Source organism: Amia ocellicauda, chromosome 8 (genome assembly GCF_036373705.1).
Source record: "Amia ocellicauda isolate fAmiCal2 chromosome 8, fAmiCal2.hap1, whole genome shotgun sequence".
Classification (NCBI taxonomy): Eukaryota; Metazoa; Chordata; class Actinopteri; order Amiiformes; family Amiidae; genus Amia; species Amia ocellicauda.
The window spans coordinates 9,248,950-9,263,565 of NC_089857.1; the positions used below are offsets into that span (position 1 = coordinate 9,248,950).

General features: G+C 43.0%; 9 non-coding genes and 3 pseudogenes across 9 annotated transcripts; all 12 read right to left on the reverse strand.

Moving 5' to 3' along the window:
- Window positions 1-814: 814 nt before the first annotated feature.
- On the reverse strand, window positions 815-933 carry LOC136755689 (5S ribosomal RNA). The gene has a single exon (XR_010817803.1). It is a non-coding gene; the product is annotated as a 5S ribosomal RNA (ribosomal RNA).
- Window positions 934-1,988: 1,055 nt separating this feature from the next.
- Window positions 1,989-2,107, reverse strand: LOC136758110 (5S ribosomal RNA). Its single transcript, XR_010819913.1, has one exon. It is a non-coding gene; the product is annotated as a 5S ribosomal RNA (ribosomal RNA).
- A 1,055-nt stretch (window positions 2,108-3,162) lies between these two features.
- LOC136756174 (5S ribosomal RNA) lies at window positions 3,163-3,281 on the reverse strand. The gene has a single exon (XR_010818275.1). It is a non-coding gene; the product is annotated as a 5S ribosomal RNA (ribosomal RNA).
- Window positions 3,282-4,336: 1,055 nt separating this feature from the next.
- On the reverse strand, window positions 4,337-4,455 carry LOC136756186 (5S ribosomal RNA). The gene has a single exon (XR_010818286.1). It is a non-coding gene; the product is annotated as a 5S ribosomal RNA (ribosomal RNA).
- A 1,055-nt stretch (window positions 4,456-5,510) lies between these two features.
- Window positions 5,511-5,629, reverse strand: LOC136756197 (5S ribosomal RNA). The gene has a single exon (XR_010818297.1). It is a non-coding gene; the product is annotated as a 5S ribosomal RNA (ribosomal RNA).
- Window positions 5,630-6,684: 1,055 nt separating this feature from the next.
- On the reverse strand, window positions 6,685-6,793 carry LOC136757774 (uncharacterized; annotated as a pseudogene).
- A 1,046-nt stretch (window positions 6,794-7,839) lies between these two features.
- On the reverse strand, window positions 7,840-7,958 carry LOC136756693 (5S ribosomal RNA). The gene has a single exon (XR_010818759.1). It is a non-coding gene; the product is annotated as a 5S ribosomal RNA (ribosomal RNA).
- A 1,055-nt stretch (window positions 7,959-9,013) lies between these two features.
- LOC136757502 (5S ribosomal RNA) lies at window positions 9,014-9,132 on the reverse strand. Its single transcript, XR_010819519.1, has one exon. It is a non-coding gene; the product is annotated as a 5S ribosomal RNA (ribosomal RNA).
- Window positions 9,133-10,187: 1,055 nt separating this feature from the next.
- LOC136757672 (uncharacterized) lies at window positions 10,188-10,296 on the reverse strand (annotated as a pseudogene).
- A 1,046-nt stretch (window positions 10,297-11,342) lies between these two features.
- Window positions 11,343-11,461, reverse strand: LOC136756210 (5S ribosomal RNA). Its single transcript, XR_010818309.1, has one exon. It is a non-coding gene; the product is annotated as a 5S ribosomal RNA (ribosomal RNA).
- Window positions 11,462-12,516: 1,055 nt separating this feature from the next.
- Window positions 12,517-12,635, reverse strand: LOC136756222 (5S ribosomal RNA). The gene has a single exon (XR_010818320.1). It is a non-coding gene; the product is annotated as a 5S ribosomal RNA (ribosomal RNA).
- Window positions 12,636-13,690: 1,055 nt separating this feature from the next.
- Window positions 13,691-13,799, reverse strand: LOC136757704 (uncharacterized; annotated as a pseudogene).
- Between the last annotated feature and the right edge of the window lie 817 nt (window positions 13,800-14,616).

Here is a 14,616-nt window from a genome sequence, read left to right on the forward strand (position 1 = left end):
CTGACACGCCAGTCAAGCGCAATCTTGAGAAGGTGTGCATTTCAGTAAGGATTTCAATTGACATGCAGTATGAAACTGAAAGGAGGTTGCATCACTATGATGCATAACATTGCATGTATTGTATTTTCAAGTGTGTGCATTCATCCTGTTGTCATTTTGTTTTGAAAGCAGAAGAATCATTCAACAGGTTGCTGAGACAAATGTAAACCAGTAAAACATATGAAGAGAAACAAACCTTGAATATAAGTTCAGTTGTTTAAACATTTGACAAACTATGGTGAGGGGGTAAGAAAACACACAAATCCAGCAGCTCCTGTATTTCAATACACCAGAACCCAATATTATTGGCGAGTCGGGTAGTCCATCATCACAGTTCGAGGGCAGGCATCATTTCAGTAATTTCATCCCGTTGCATTCACATCCGTGCCTTGAATGAGATTGAATGTGATCTTTGCTCTCAAGTATGTACCCAAGTTTTACACTATCGTGCTTTGCATGAATGGGAATGGAACCGTGTGTGTTGAATGAGGCTCCTTGTGAGCACTGAACTTTGTCCGGTGGAGTTCCTTTTTGTGTTGCTGTAATTGTGTCATTTCTCGATGAGAAAGATTAGGCAACATTTAGTCACTTCTAGCCATGATGCTCAATTTATTTACGAATGTACCCTAGTTACTAGGGACCGTTTACGTTGGAGAACAAGATCTATTGTATGCCTGTGTATTTGGGGAAGTCAAATCTGAAATAATGATGAAATTGCGTGTATCCAAAGTTAAAACTCGTGATTTGTCGCCCTCTGGTGTGTAAAAGATGCAAAAGCTTACAGCACCTGGTATTCCCAGGCGGTCTCCCATCCAAGTACTGACCAGGCCCAAGCCTGCTTAGCTTCCGAGATCGGACGAGATCGGGCGTATTCAGGCTAGTATGGCCGTAAGCCAGGGAGGCTGTCCCTGACGCTCTACTTAAAGGGAAGGCAATATCCGTTTCTGCCGCTCATACTTGCAGTTGAACTGTCTCTCTACTCTAAAGTCCGGGACACACCAGCGCGCCGCAGACAGTCCCTGCTAACACGAAACGTTGTGGCAACGTTGTGCGTTAGCTGGGGTGCCACACCAGACCGGAACTATATTTTACAAAACGAACACATTGTCTTGATAATACAGCTGTAATTGAGTGCCTGACACGCCAGTCAAGCGCAATCTTGAGAAGGTGTGCATTTCAGTAAGGATTTCAATTGACATGCAGTATGAAACTGAAAGGAGGTTGCATCACTATGATGCATAACATTGCATGTATTGTATTTTCAAGTGTGTGCATTCATCCTGTTGTCATTTTGTTTTGAAAGCAGAAGAATCATTCAACAGGTTGCTGAGACAAATGTAAACCAGTAAAACATATGAAGAGAAACAAACCTTGAATATAAGTTCAGTTGTTTAAACATTTGACAAACTATGGTGAGGGGGTAAGAAAACACACAAATCCAGCAGCTCCTGTATTTCAATACACCAGAACCCAATATTATTGGCGAGTCGGGTAGTCCATCATCACAGTTCGAGGGCAGGCATCATTTCAGTAATTTCATCCCGTTGCATTCACATCCGTGCCTTGAATGAGATTGAATGTGATCTTTGCTCTCAAGTATGTTCCCAAGTTTTACACTTTCGTGCTTTGCATGAATGGGAATGGAACCGTGTGTGTTGAATGAGGCTCCTTGTGAGCACTGAACTTTGTCCGGTGGAGTTCCTTTTTGTATTGCTGTAATTGTGTCATTTCTCGATGAGAAAGATTAGGCAACATTTAGTCACTTCTAGCCATGATGCTCAATTTATTTACGAATGTACCCTAGTTACTAGGGACCGTTCACGTTGGAGAACAAGATCTATTGTATGCCTGTGTATTTGGGGAAGTAAAATCTGAAATAATGATGAAATTGCGTGTATCCAAAGTTAAAACTCGTGATTTGTCGCCCTCTGGTGTGTAAAAGATGCAAAAGCTTACAGCACCTGGTATTCCCAGGCGGTCTCCCATCCAAGTACTGACCAGGCCCGAGCCTGCTTAGCTTCCGAGATCGGACGAGATCGGGCGTATTCAGGCTAGTATGGCCGTAAGCCAGGGAGGCTGTCCCTGACGCTCTACTTAAAGGGAAGGCAATATCCGTTTCTGCCGCTCATACTTGCAGTTGAACTGTCTCTCTACTCTAAAGTCCGGGACACACCAGCGCGCCGCAGACAGTCCCTGCTAACACGAAACGTTGTGGCAACGTTGTGCGTTAGCTGGGGTGCCACACCAGACCGGAACTATATTTTACAAAACGAACACATTGTCTTGATAATACAGCTGTAATTGAGTGCCTGACACGCCAGTCAAGCGCAACCTTGAGAAGGTGTGCATTTCAGTAAGGATTTCAATTGACATGCAGTATGAAACTGAAAGGAGGTTGCATCACTATGATGCATAACATTGCATGTATTGTATTTTCAAGTGTGTGCATTCATCCTGTTGTCATTTTGTTTTGAAAGCAGAAGAATCATTCAACAGGTTGCTGAGACAAATGTAAACCAGTAAAACATATGAAGAGAAACAAACCTTGAATATAAGTTCAGTTGTTTAAACATTTGACAAACTATGGTGAGGGGGTAAGAAAACACACAAATCCAGCAGCTCCTGTATTTCAATACACCAGAACCCAATATTATTGGCGAGTCGGGTAGTCCATCATCACAGTTCGAGGGCAGGCATCATTTCAGTAATTTCATCCCGTTGCATTCACATCCGTGCCTTGAATGAGATTGAATGTGATCTTTGCTCTCAAGTATGTTCCCAAGTTTTACACTTTCGTGCTTTGCATGAATGGGAATGGAACCGTGTGTGTTGAATGAGGCTCCTTGTGAGCACTGAACTTTGTCCGGTGGAGTTCCTTTTTGTGTTGCTGTAATTGTGTCATTTCTCGATGAGAAAGATTAGGCAACATTTAGTCACTTCTAGCCATGATGCTCAATTTATTTACGAATGTACCCTAGTTACTAGGGACCGTTTACGTTGGAGAACAAGATCTATTGTATGCCTGTGTATTTGGGGAAGTCAAATCTGAAATAATGATGAAATTGCGTGTATCCAAAGTTAAAACTCGTGATTTGTCGCCCTCTGGTGTGTAAAAGATGCAAAAGCTTACAGCACCTGGTATTCCCAGGCGGTCTCCCATTCAAGTACTAACCAGGCCCGAGCCTGCTTAGCTTCCGAGATCGGACGAGATCGGGCGTATTCAGGCTAGTATGGCCGTAAGCCAGGGAGGCTGTCCCTGACCCTCTACTTAAAGGGAAGGCAATATCCGTTTCTGCCGCTCATACTTGCAGTTGAACTGTCTCTCTACTCTAAAGTCTGGGACACACCAGCGCGCCGCAGACAGTCCCTGCTAACACGAAACGTTGTGGCAACGTTGTGCGTTAGCTGGGGTGCCACACCAGACCGGAACTATATATTACAAAACGAACACATTGTCTTGATAAAACAGCTGTAATTGAGTGCCTGACACGCCAGTCAAGCGCAATCTTGAGAAGGTGTGCATTTCAGTAAGGATTTCAATTGACATGCAGTATGAAACTGAAAGGAGGTTGCATCACTATGATGCATAACATTGCATGTATTATATTTTCAAGTGTGTGCATTCATCCTGTTGTCATTTTGTTTTGAAAGCAGAAGAATCATTCAACAGGTTGCTGAGACAAATGTAAACCAGTAAAACATATGAAGAGAAACAAACCTTGAATATAAGTTCAGTTGTTTAAACATTTGACAAACTATGGTGAGGGGGTAAGAAAACACACAAATCCAGCAGCTCCTGTATTTCAATACACCAGAACCCAATATTATTGGCGAGTCGGGTAGTCCATCATCACAGTTCGAGGGCAGGCATCATTTCAGTAATTTCATCCCGTTGCATTCACATCCGTGCCTTGAATGAGATTGAATGTGATCTTTGCTCTCAAGTATGTTCCCAAGTTTTACACTTTCGTGCTTTGCATGAATGGGAATGGAACCGTGTGTGTTGAATGAGGCTCCTTGTGAGCACTGAACTTTGTCCGGTGGAGTTCCTTTTTGTGTTGCTGTAATTGTGTCATTTCTCGATGAGAAAGATTAGGCAACATTTAGTCACTTCTAGCCATGATGCTCAATTTATTTACGAATGTACCCTAGTTACTAGGGACCGTTTACGTTAGAGAACAAGATCTATTGTATGCCTGTGTATTTGGGGAAGTCAAATCTGAAATAATGATGAAATTGCGTATATCCAAAGTTAAAACTCGTGATTTGTCGCCCTCTGGTGTGTAAAAGATGCAAAAGCTTACAGCACCTGGTATTCCCAGGCGGTCTCCCATTCAAGTACTAACCAGGCCCGAGCCTGCTTAGCTTCCGAGATCGGACGAGATCGGGCGTATTCAGGCTAGTATGGCCGTAAGCCAGGGAGGCTGTCCCTGACCCTCTACTTAAAGGGAAGGCAATATCCGTTTCTGCCGCTCATACTTGCAGTTGAACTGTCTCTCTACTCTAAAGTCCGGGACACACCAGCGCGCCGCAGACAGTCCCTGCTAACACGAAACGTTGTGGCAACGTTGTGCGTTAGCTGGGGTGCCACACCAGACCGGAACTATATATTACAAAACGAACACATTGTCTTGATAAAACAGCTGTAATTGAGTGCCTGACACGCCAGTCAAGCGCAATCTTGAGAAGGTGTGCATTTCAGTAAGGATTTCAATTGACATGCAGTATGAAACTGAAAGGAGGTTGCATCACTATGATGCATAACATTGCATGTATTATATTTTCAAGTGTGTGCATTCATCCTGTTGTCATTTTGTTTTGAAAGCAGAAGAATCATTCAACAGGTTGCTGAGACAAATGTAAACCAGTAAAACATATGAAGAGAAACAAACCTTGAATATAAGTTCAGTTGTTTAAACATTTGACAAACTATGGTGAGGGGGTAAGAAAACACACAAATCCAGCAGCTCCTGTATTTCAATACACCAGAACCCAATATTATTGGCGAGTCGGGTAGTCCATCATCACAGTTCGAGGGCAGGCATCATTTCAGTAATTTCATCCCGTTGCATTCACATCCGTGCCTTGAATGAGATTGAATGTGATCTTTGCTCTCAAGTATGTTCCCAAGTTTTACACTTTCGTGCTTTGCATGAATGGGAATGGAACCGTGTGTGTTGAATGAGGCTCCTTGTGAGCACTGAACTTTGTCCGGTGGAGTTCCTTTTTGTGTTGCTGTAATTGTGTCATTTCTCGATGAGAAAGATTAGGCAACATTTAGTCACTTCTAGCCATGATGCTCAATTTATTTACGAATGTACCCTAGTTACTAGGGACCGTTTACGTTGGAGAACAAGATCTATTGTATGCCTGTGTATTTGGGGAAGTCAAATCTGAAATAATGATGAAATTGCGTATATCCAAAGTTAAAACTCGTGATTTGTCGCCCTCTGGTGTGTAAAAGATGCAAAAGCTTACAGCACCTGGTATTCCCAGGCGGTCTCCCATTCAAGTACTAACCAGGCCCGAGCCTGCTTAGCTTCCGAGATCGGACGAGATCGGGCGTATTCAGGCTAGTATGGCCGTAAGCCAGGGAGGCTGTCCCTGACCCTCTACTTAAAGGGAAGGCAATATCCGTTTCTGCCACTCATACTTGCAGTTGAACTGTCTCTCTACTCTAAAGTCCGGGACACACCAGCACGCTGCAGACAGTCCCTGCTAACACGAAACGTTGTGGCAACGTTGTGCGTTAGCTGGGGTGCCACACCAGACCGGAACTATATTTTACAAAACGAACACATTGTCTTGATAAAACAGCTGTAATTGAGTGCCTGACACGCCAGTCAAGCGCAATCTTGAGAAGGTGTGCATTTCAGTAAGGATTTCAATTGACATGCAGTATGAAACTGAAAGGAGGTTGCATCACTATGATGCATAACATTGCATGTATTGTATTTTCAAGTGTGTGCATTCATCCTGTTGTCATTTTGTTTTGAAAGCAGAAGAATCATTCAACAGGTTGCTGAGACAAATGTAAACCAGTAAAACATATGAAGAGAAACAAACCTTGAATATAAGTTCAGTTGTTTAAACATTTGACAAACTATGGTGAGGGGGTAAGAAAACACACAAATCCAGCAGCTCCTGTATTTCAATACACCAGAACCCAATATTATTGGCGAGTCGGGTAGTCCATCATCACAGTTTGAGGGCAGGCATCATTTCAGTAATTTCATCCCGTTGCATTCAAATCCGTGCCTTGAATGAGATTGAATGTGATCTTTGCTCTCAAGTATGTTCCCAAGTTTTACACTTTCGTGCTTTGCATGAATGGGAATGGAACCGTGTGTGTTGAATGAGGCTCCTTGTGAGCACTGAACTTTGTCCGGTGGAGTTCCTTTTTGTGTTGCTGTAATTGTGTCATTTCTCGATGAGAAAGATTAGGCAACATTTAGTCACTTCTAGCCATGATGCTCAATTTATTTACAAATGTACACTAGTTAATAGGGACCGTTTACGATGGAGAACAAGATCTATTGTATGCCTGTGTATTTGGGGAAGTCAAATCTGAAATAATTATGAAATTGCGTGTATCCAAAGTTAAAACTCGTGATTTGTCGCCCTCTGGTGTGTAAAAGATGCAAAAGCTTACAGCACCTGGTATTCCCAGGCGGTCTCCCATCCAAGCACTGACCAGGCCCGAGCCTGCTTAGCTTCTGAGATCGGACGTATTCAGGCTAGTATGGCCGTAAGCTGTCCCTGACCCTCTACTTAAAGGGAAGGCAATATCCGTTTCTGCCGCTCATACTTGCAGTTGAACTGTCTCTCTACTCTAAAGTCCGGGACACACCAGCGCGCCGCAGACAGTCCCTGCTAACACGAAACGTTGTGGCAACGTTGTGCGTTAGCTGGGGTGCCACACCAGACCGGAACTATATATTACAAAACGAACACATTGTCTTGATAATACAGCTGTAATTGAGTGCCTGACACGCCAGTCAAGCGCAATCTTGAGAAGGTGTGCATTTCAGTAAGGATTTCAATTGACATGCAGTATGAAACTGAAAGGAGGTTGCATCACTATGATGCATAACATTGCATGTATTATATTTTCAAGTGTGTGCATTCATCCTGTTGTCATTTTGTTTTGAAAGCAGAAGAATCATTCAACAGGTTGCTGAGACAAATGTAAACCAGTAAAACATATGAAGAGAAACAAACCTTGAATATAAGTTCAGTTGTTTAAACATTTGACAAACTATGGTGAGGGGGTAAGAAAACACACAAATCCAGCAGCTCCTGTATTTCAATACACCAGAACCCAATATTATTGGCGAGTCGGGTAGTCCATCATCACAGTTCGAGGGCAGGCATCATTTCAGTAATTTCATCCCGTTGCATTCACATCCGTGCCTTGAATGAGATTGAATGTGATCTTTGCTCTCAAGTATGTTCCCAAGTTTTACACTTTCGTGCTTTGCATGAATGGGAATGGAACCGTGTGTGTTGAATGAGGCTCCTTGTGAGCACTGAACTTTGTCCGGTGGAGTTCCTTTTTGTGTTGCTGTAATTGTGTCATTTCTCGATGAGAAAGATTAGGCAACATTTAGTCACTTCTAGCCATGATGCTCAATTTATTTACGAATGTACCCTAGTTACTAGGGACCGTTTACGTTGGAGAACAAGATCTATTGTATGCCTGTGTATTTGGGGAAGTCAAATCTGAAATAATGATGAAATTGCGTATATCCAAAGTTAAAACTCGTGATTTGTCGCCCTCTGGTGTGTAAAAGATGCAAAAGCTTACAGCACCTGGTATTCCCAGGCGGTCTCCCATTCAAGCACTAACCAGGCCCGAGCCTGCTTAGCTTCCGAGATCGGACGAGATCGGGCGTATTCAGGCTAGTATGGCCGTAAGCCAGGGAGGCTGTCCCTGACCCTCTACTTAAAGGGAAGGCAATATCCGTTTCTGCCACTCATACTTGCAGTTGAACTGTCTCTCTACTCTAAAGTCCGGGACACACCAGCACGCTGCAGACAGTCCCTGCTAACACGAAACGTTGTGGCAACGTTGTGCGTTAGCTGGGGTGCCACACCAGACCGGAACTATATTTTACAAAACGAACACATTGTCTTGATAAAACAGCTGTAATTGAGTGCCTGACACGCCAGTCAAGCGCAATCTTGAGAAGGTGTGCATTTCAGTAAGGATTTCAATTGACATGCAGTATGAAACTGAAAGGAGGTTGCATCACTATGATGCATAACATTGCATGTATTGTATTTTCAAGTGTGTGCATTCATCCTGTTGTCATTTTGTTTTGAAAGCAGAAGAATCATTCAACAGGTTGCTGAGACAAATGTAAACCAGTAAAACATATGAAGAGAAACAAACCTTGAATATAAGTTCAGTTGTTTAAACATTTGACAAACTATGGTGAGGGGGTAAGAAAACACACAAATCCAGCAGCTCCTGTATTTCAATACACCAGAACCCAATATTATTGGCGAGTCGGGTAGTCCATCATCACAGTTCGAGGGCAGGCATCATTTCAGTAATTTCATCCCGTTGCATTCATATCCGTGCCTTGATTGAGATTGAATGTGATCTTTGCTCTCAAGTATGTTCCCAAGTTTTACACTTTCGTGCTTTGCATGAATGGGAATGGAACCGTGTGTGTTGAATGAGGCTCCTTGTGAGCACTGAACTTTGTCCGGTGGAGTTCCTTTTTGTGTTGCTGTAATTGTGTCATTTCTCGATGAGAAAGATTAGGCAACATTTAGTCACTTCTAGCCATGATGCTCAATTTATTTACGAATGTACCCTAGTTACTAGGGACCGTTTACGTTGGAGAACAAGATCTATTGTATGCCTGTGTATTTGGGGAAGTCAAATCTGAAATAATGATGAAATTGCGTGTATCCAAAGTTAAAACTCGTGATTTGTCGCCCTCTGGTGTGTAAAAGATGCAAAAGCTTACAGCACCTGGTATTCCCAGGCAGTCTCCCATGCAAGTACTAACCAGGCCAGAGCCTGCTTAGTTTCTGAGATCGGATGAGATCGGGCGTATTCAGGCTAGTATGGCCGTAAGCCAGGGAGGCTGTCCCTGACCCTCTACTTAAAGGGAAGGCAATATCCGTTTCTGCCGCTCATACTTGCAGTTGAACTGTCTCTCTACTCTAAAGTCCGGGACACACCAGCACGCTGCAGACAGTCCCTGCTAACACGAAACGTTGTGGCAACGTTGTGCGTTAGCTGGGGTGCCACACCAGACCGGAACTATTTTTTACAAAACGAACACATTGTCTTGATAATACAGCTGTAATTGAGTGCCTGACACGCCAGTCAAGCGCAATCTTGAGAAGGTGTGCATTTCAGTAAGGATTTCAATTGACATGCAGTATGAAACTGAAAGGAGGTTGCATCACTATGATGCATAACATTGCATGTATTGTATTTTCAAGTGTGTGCATTCATCCTGTTGTCATTTTGTTTTGAAAGCAGAAGAATCATTCAACAGGTTGCTGAGACAAATGTAAACCAGTAAAACATATGAAGAGAAACAAACCTTGAATATAAGTTCAGTTGTTTCAACATTTGACAAACTATGGTGAGGGGGTAAGAAAACACACAAATCCAGCAGCTCCTGTATTTCAATACACCAGAACCCAATATTATTGGCGAGTCGGGTAGTCCATCATCACAGTTTGAGGGCAGGCATCATTTCAGTAATTTCATCCCGTTGCATTCAAATCCGTGCCTTGAATGAGATTGAATGTGATCTTTGCTCTCAAGTATGTTCCCAAGTTTTACACTTTCGTGCTTTGCATGAATGGGAATGGAACCGTGTGTGTTGAATGAGGCTCCTTGTGAGCACTGAACTTTGTCCGGTGGAGTTCCTTTTTGTGTTGCTGTAATTGTGTCATTTCTCGATGAGAAAGATTAGGCAACATTTAGTCACTTCTAGCCATGATGCTCAATTTATTTACGAATGTACACTAGTTAATAGGGACCGTTTACGTTGGAGAACAAGATCTATTGTATGCCTGTGTATTTGGGGAAGTCAAATCTGAAATAATGATGAAATTGCGTGTATCCAAAGTTAAAACTCGTGATTTGTCGCCCTCTGGTGTGTAAAAGATGCAAAAGCTTACAGCACCTGGTATTCCCAGGCGGTCTCCCATCCAAGTACTGACCAGGCCCAAGCCTGCTTAGCTTCCGAGATCGGACGTATTCAGGCTAGTATGGCCGTAAGCTGTCCCTGACGCTCTACTTAAAGGGAAGGCAATATCCGTTTCTGCCGCTCATACTTGCAGTTGAACTGTCTCTCTACTCTAAAGTCCGGGACACACCAGCGCGCCGCAGACAGTCCCTGCTAACACGAAACGTTGTGGCAACGTTGTGCGTTAGCTGGGGTGCCACACCAGACCGGAACTATATTTTACAAAACGAACACATTGTCTTGATAATACAGCTGTAATTGAGTGCCTGACACGCCAGTCAAGCGCAACCTTGAGAAGGTGTGCATTTCAGTAAGGATTTCAATTGACATGCAGTATGAAACTGAAAGGAGGTTGCATCACTATGATGCATAACATTGCATGTATTGTATTTTCAAGTGTGTGCATTCATCCTGTTGTCATTTTGTTTTGAAAGCAGAAGAATCATTCAACAGGTTGCTGAGACAAATGTAAACCAGTAAAACATATGAAGAGAAACAAACCTTGAATATAAGTTCAGTTGTTTAAACATTTGACAAACTATGGTGAGGGGGTAAGAAAACACACAAATCCAGCAGCTCCTGTATTTCAATACACCAGAACCCAATATTATTGGCGAGTCGGGTAGTCCATCATCACAGTTCGAGGGCAGGCATCATTTCAGTAATTTCATCCCGTTGCATTCACATCCGTGCCTTGAATGAGATTGAATGTGATCTTTGCTCTCAAGTATGTTCCCAAGTTTTACACTTTCGTGCTTTGCATGAATGGGAATGGAACCGTGTGTGTTGAATGAGGCTCCTTGTGAGCACTGAACTTTGTCCGGTGGAGTTCCTTTTTGTGTTGCTGTAATTGTGTCATTTCTCGATGAGAAAGATTAGGCAACATTTAGTCACTTCTAGCCATGATGCTCAATTTATTTACGAATGTACCCTAGTTACTAGGGACCGTTTACGTTGGAGAACAAGATCTATTGTATGCCTGTGTATTTGGGGAAGTCAAATCTGAAATAATGATGAAATTGCGTGTATCCAAAGTTAAAACTCGTGATTTGTCGCCCTCTGGTGTGTAAAAGATGCAAAAGCTTACAGCACCTGGTATTCCCAGGCGGTCTCCCATTCAAGTACTAACCAGGCCCGAGCCTGCTTAGCTTCCGAGATCGGACGAGATCGGGCGTATTCAGGCTAGTATGGCCGTAAGCCAGGGAAGCTGTCCCTGACCCTCTACTTAAAGGGAAGGCAATATCCGTTTCTGCCGCTCATACTTGCAGTTGAACTGTCTCTCTACTCTAAAGTCCGGGACACACCAGCGCGCCGCAGACAGTCCCTGCTAACACGAAACGTTGTGGCAACGTTGTGCGTTAGCTGGGGTGCCACACCAGACCGGAACTATATATTACAAAACGAACACATTGTCTTGATAAAACAGCTGTAATTGAGTGCCTGACACGCCAGTCAAGCGCAATCTTGAGAAGGTGTGCATTTCAGTAAGGATTTCAATTGACATGCAGTATGAAACTGAAAGGAGGTTGCATCACTATGATGCATAACATTGCATGTATTATATTTTCAAGTGTGTGCATTCATCCTGTTGTCATTTTGTTTTGAAAGCAGAAGAATCATTCAACAGGTTGCTGAGACAAATGTAAACCAGTAAAACATATGAAGAGAAACAAACCTTGAATATAAGTTCAGTTGTTTAAACATTTGACAAACTATGGTGAGGGGGTAAGAAAACACACAAATCCAGCAGCTCCTGTATTTCAATACACCAGAACCCAATATTATTGGCGAGTCGGGTAGTCCATCATCACAGTTCGAGGGCAGGCATCATTTCAGTAATTTCATCCCGTTGCATTCACATCCGTGCCTTGAATGAGATTGAATGTGATCTTTGCTCTCAAGTATGTTCCCAAGTTTTACACTTTCGTGCTTTGCATGAATGGGAATGGAACCGTGTGTGTTGAATGAGGCTCCTTGTGAGCACTGAACTTTGTCCGGTGGAGTTCCTTTTTGTGTTGCTGTAATTGTGTCATTTCTCGATGAGAAAGATTAGGCAACATTTAGTCACTTCTAGCCATGATGCTCAATTTATTTACAAATGTACACTAGTTAATAGGGACCGTTTACGATGGAGAACAAGATCTATTGTATGCCTGTGTATTTGGGGAAGTCAAATCTGAAATAATGATGAAATTGCGTATATCCAAAGTTAAAACTCGTGATTTGTCGCCCTCTGGTGTGTAAAAGATGCAAAAGCTTACAGCACCTGGTATTCCCAGGCGGTCTCCCATTCAAGTACTAACCAGGCCCGAGCCTGCTTAGCTTCCGAGATCGGACGAGATCGGGCGTATTCAGGCTAGTATGGCCGTAAGCCAGGGAGGCTGTCCCTGACCCTCTACTTAAAGGGAAGGCAATATCCGTTTCTGCCACTCATACTTGCAGTTGAACTGTCTCTCTACTCTAAAGTCCGGGACACACCAGCACGCTGCAGACAGTCCCTGCTAACACGAAACGTTGTGGCAACGTTGTGCGTTAGCTGGGGTGCCACACCAGACCGGAACTATATTTTACAAAACGAACACATTGTCTTGATAAAACAGCTGTAATTGAGTGCCTGACACGCCAGTCAAGCGCAATCTTGAGAAGGTGTGCATTTCAGTAAGGATTTCAATTGACATGCAGTATGAAACTGAAAGGAGGTTGCATCACTATGATGCATAACATTGCATGTATTGTATTTTCAAGTGTGTGCATTCATCCTGTTGTCATTTTGTTTTGAAAGCAGAAGAATCATTCAACAGGTTGCTGAGACAAATGTAAACCAGTAAAACATATGAAGAGAAACAAACCTTGAATATAAGTTCAGTTGTTTAAACATTTGACAAACTATGGTGAGGGGGTAAGAAAACACACAAATCCAGCAGCTCCTGTATTTCAATACACCAGAACCCAATATTATTGGCGAGTCGGGTAGTCCATCATCACAGTTTGAGGGCAGGCATCATTTCAGTAATTTCATCCCGTTGCATTCAAATCCGTGCCTTGAATGAGATTGAATGTGATCTTTGCTCTCAAGTATGTTCCCAAGTTTTACACTTTCGTGCTTTGCATGAATGGGAATGGAACCGTGTGTGTTGAATGAGGCTCCTTGTGAGCACTGAACTTTGTCCGGTGGAGTTCCTTTTTGTGTTGCTGTAATTGTGTCATTTCTCGATGAGAAAGATTAGGCAACATTTAGTCACTTCTAGCCATGATGCTCAATTTATTTACAAATGTACACTAGTTAATAGGGACCGTTTACGATGGAGAACAAGATCTATTGTATGCCTGTGTATTTGGGGAAGTCAAATCTGAAATAATTATGAAATTGCGTGTATCCAAAGTTAAAACTCGTGATTTGTCGCCCTCTGGTGTGTAAAAGATGCAAAAGCTTACAGCACCTGGTATTCCCAGGCGGTCTCCCATCCAAGTACTGACCAGGCCCGAGCCTGTTTAGCTTCCGAGATCGGACGTATTCAGGCTAGTATGGCCGTAAGCTGTCCCTGACCCTCTACTTAAAGGGAAGGCAATATCCGTTTCTGCCGCTCATACTTGCAGTTGAACTGTCTCTCTACTCTAAAGTCCGGGACACACCAGCGCGCCGCAGACAGTCCCTGCTAACACGAAACGTTGTGGCAACGTTGTGCGTTAGCTGGGGTGCCACACCAGACCGGAACTATATATTACAAAACGAACACATTGTCTTGATAATACAGCTGTAATTGAGTGCCTGACACGCCAGTCAAGCGCAATCTTGAGAAGGTGTGCATTTCAGTAAGGATTTCAATTGACATGCAGTATGAAACTGAAAGGAGGTTGCATCACTATGATGCATAACATTGCATGTATTATATTTTCAAGTGTGTGCATTCATCCTGTTGTCATTTTGTTTTGAAAGCAGAAGAATCATTCAACAGGTTGCTGAGACAAATGTAAACCAGTAAAACATATGAAGAGAAACAAACCTTGAATATAAGTTCAGTTGTTTAAACATTTGACAAACTATGGTGAGGGGGTAAGAAAACACACAAATCCAGCAGCTCCTGTATTTCAATACACCAGAACCCAATATTATTGGCGAGTCGGGTAGTCCATCATCACAGTTCGAGGGCAGGCATCATTTCAGTAATTTCATCCCGTTGCATTCACATCCGTGCCTTGAATGAGATTGAATGTGATCTTTGCTCTCAAGTATGTTCCCAAGTTTTACACTTTCGTGCTTTGCATGAATGGGAATGGAACCGTGTGTGTTGAATGAGGCTCCTTGTGAGCACTGAACTTTGTCCGGTGGAGTTCCTTTTTGTGTTGCTGTAAT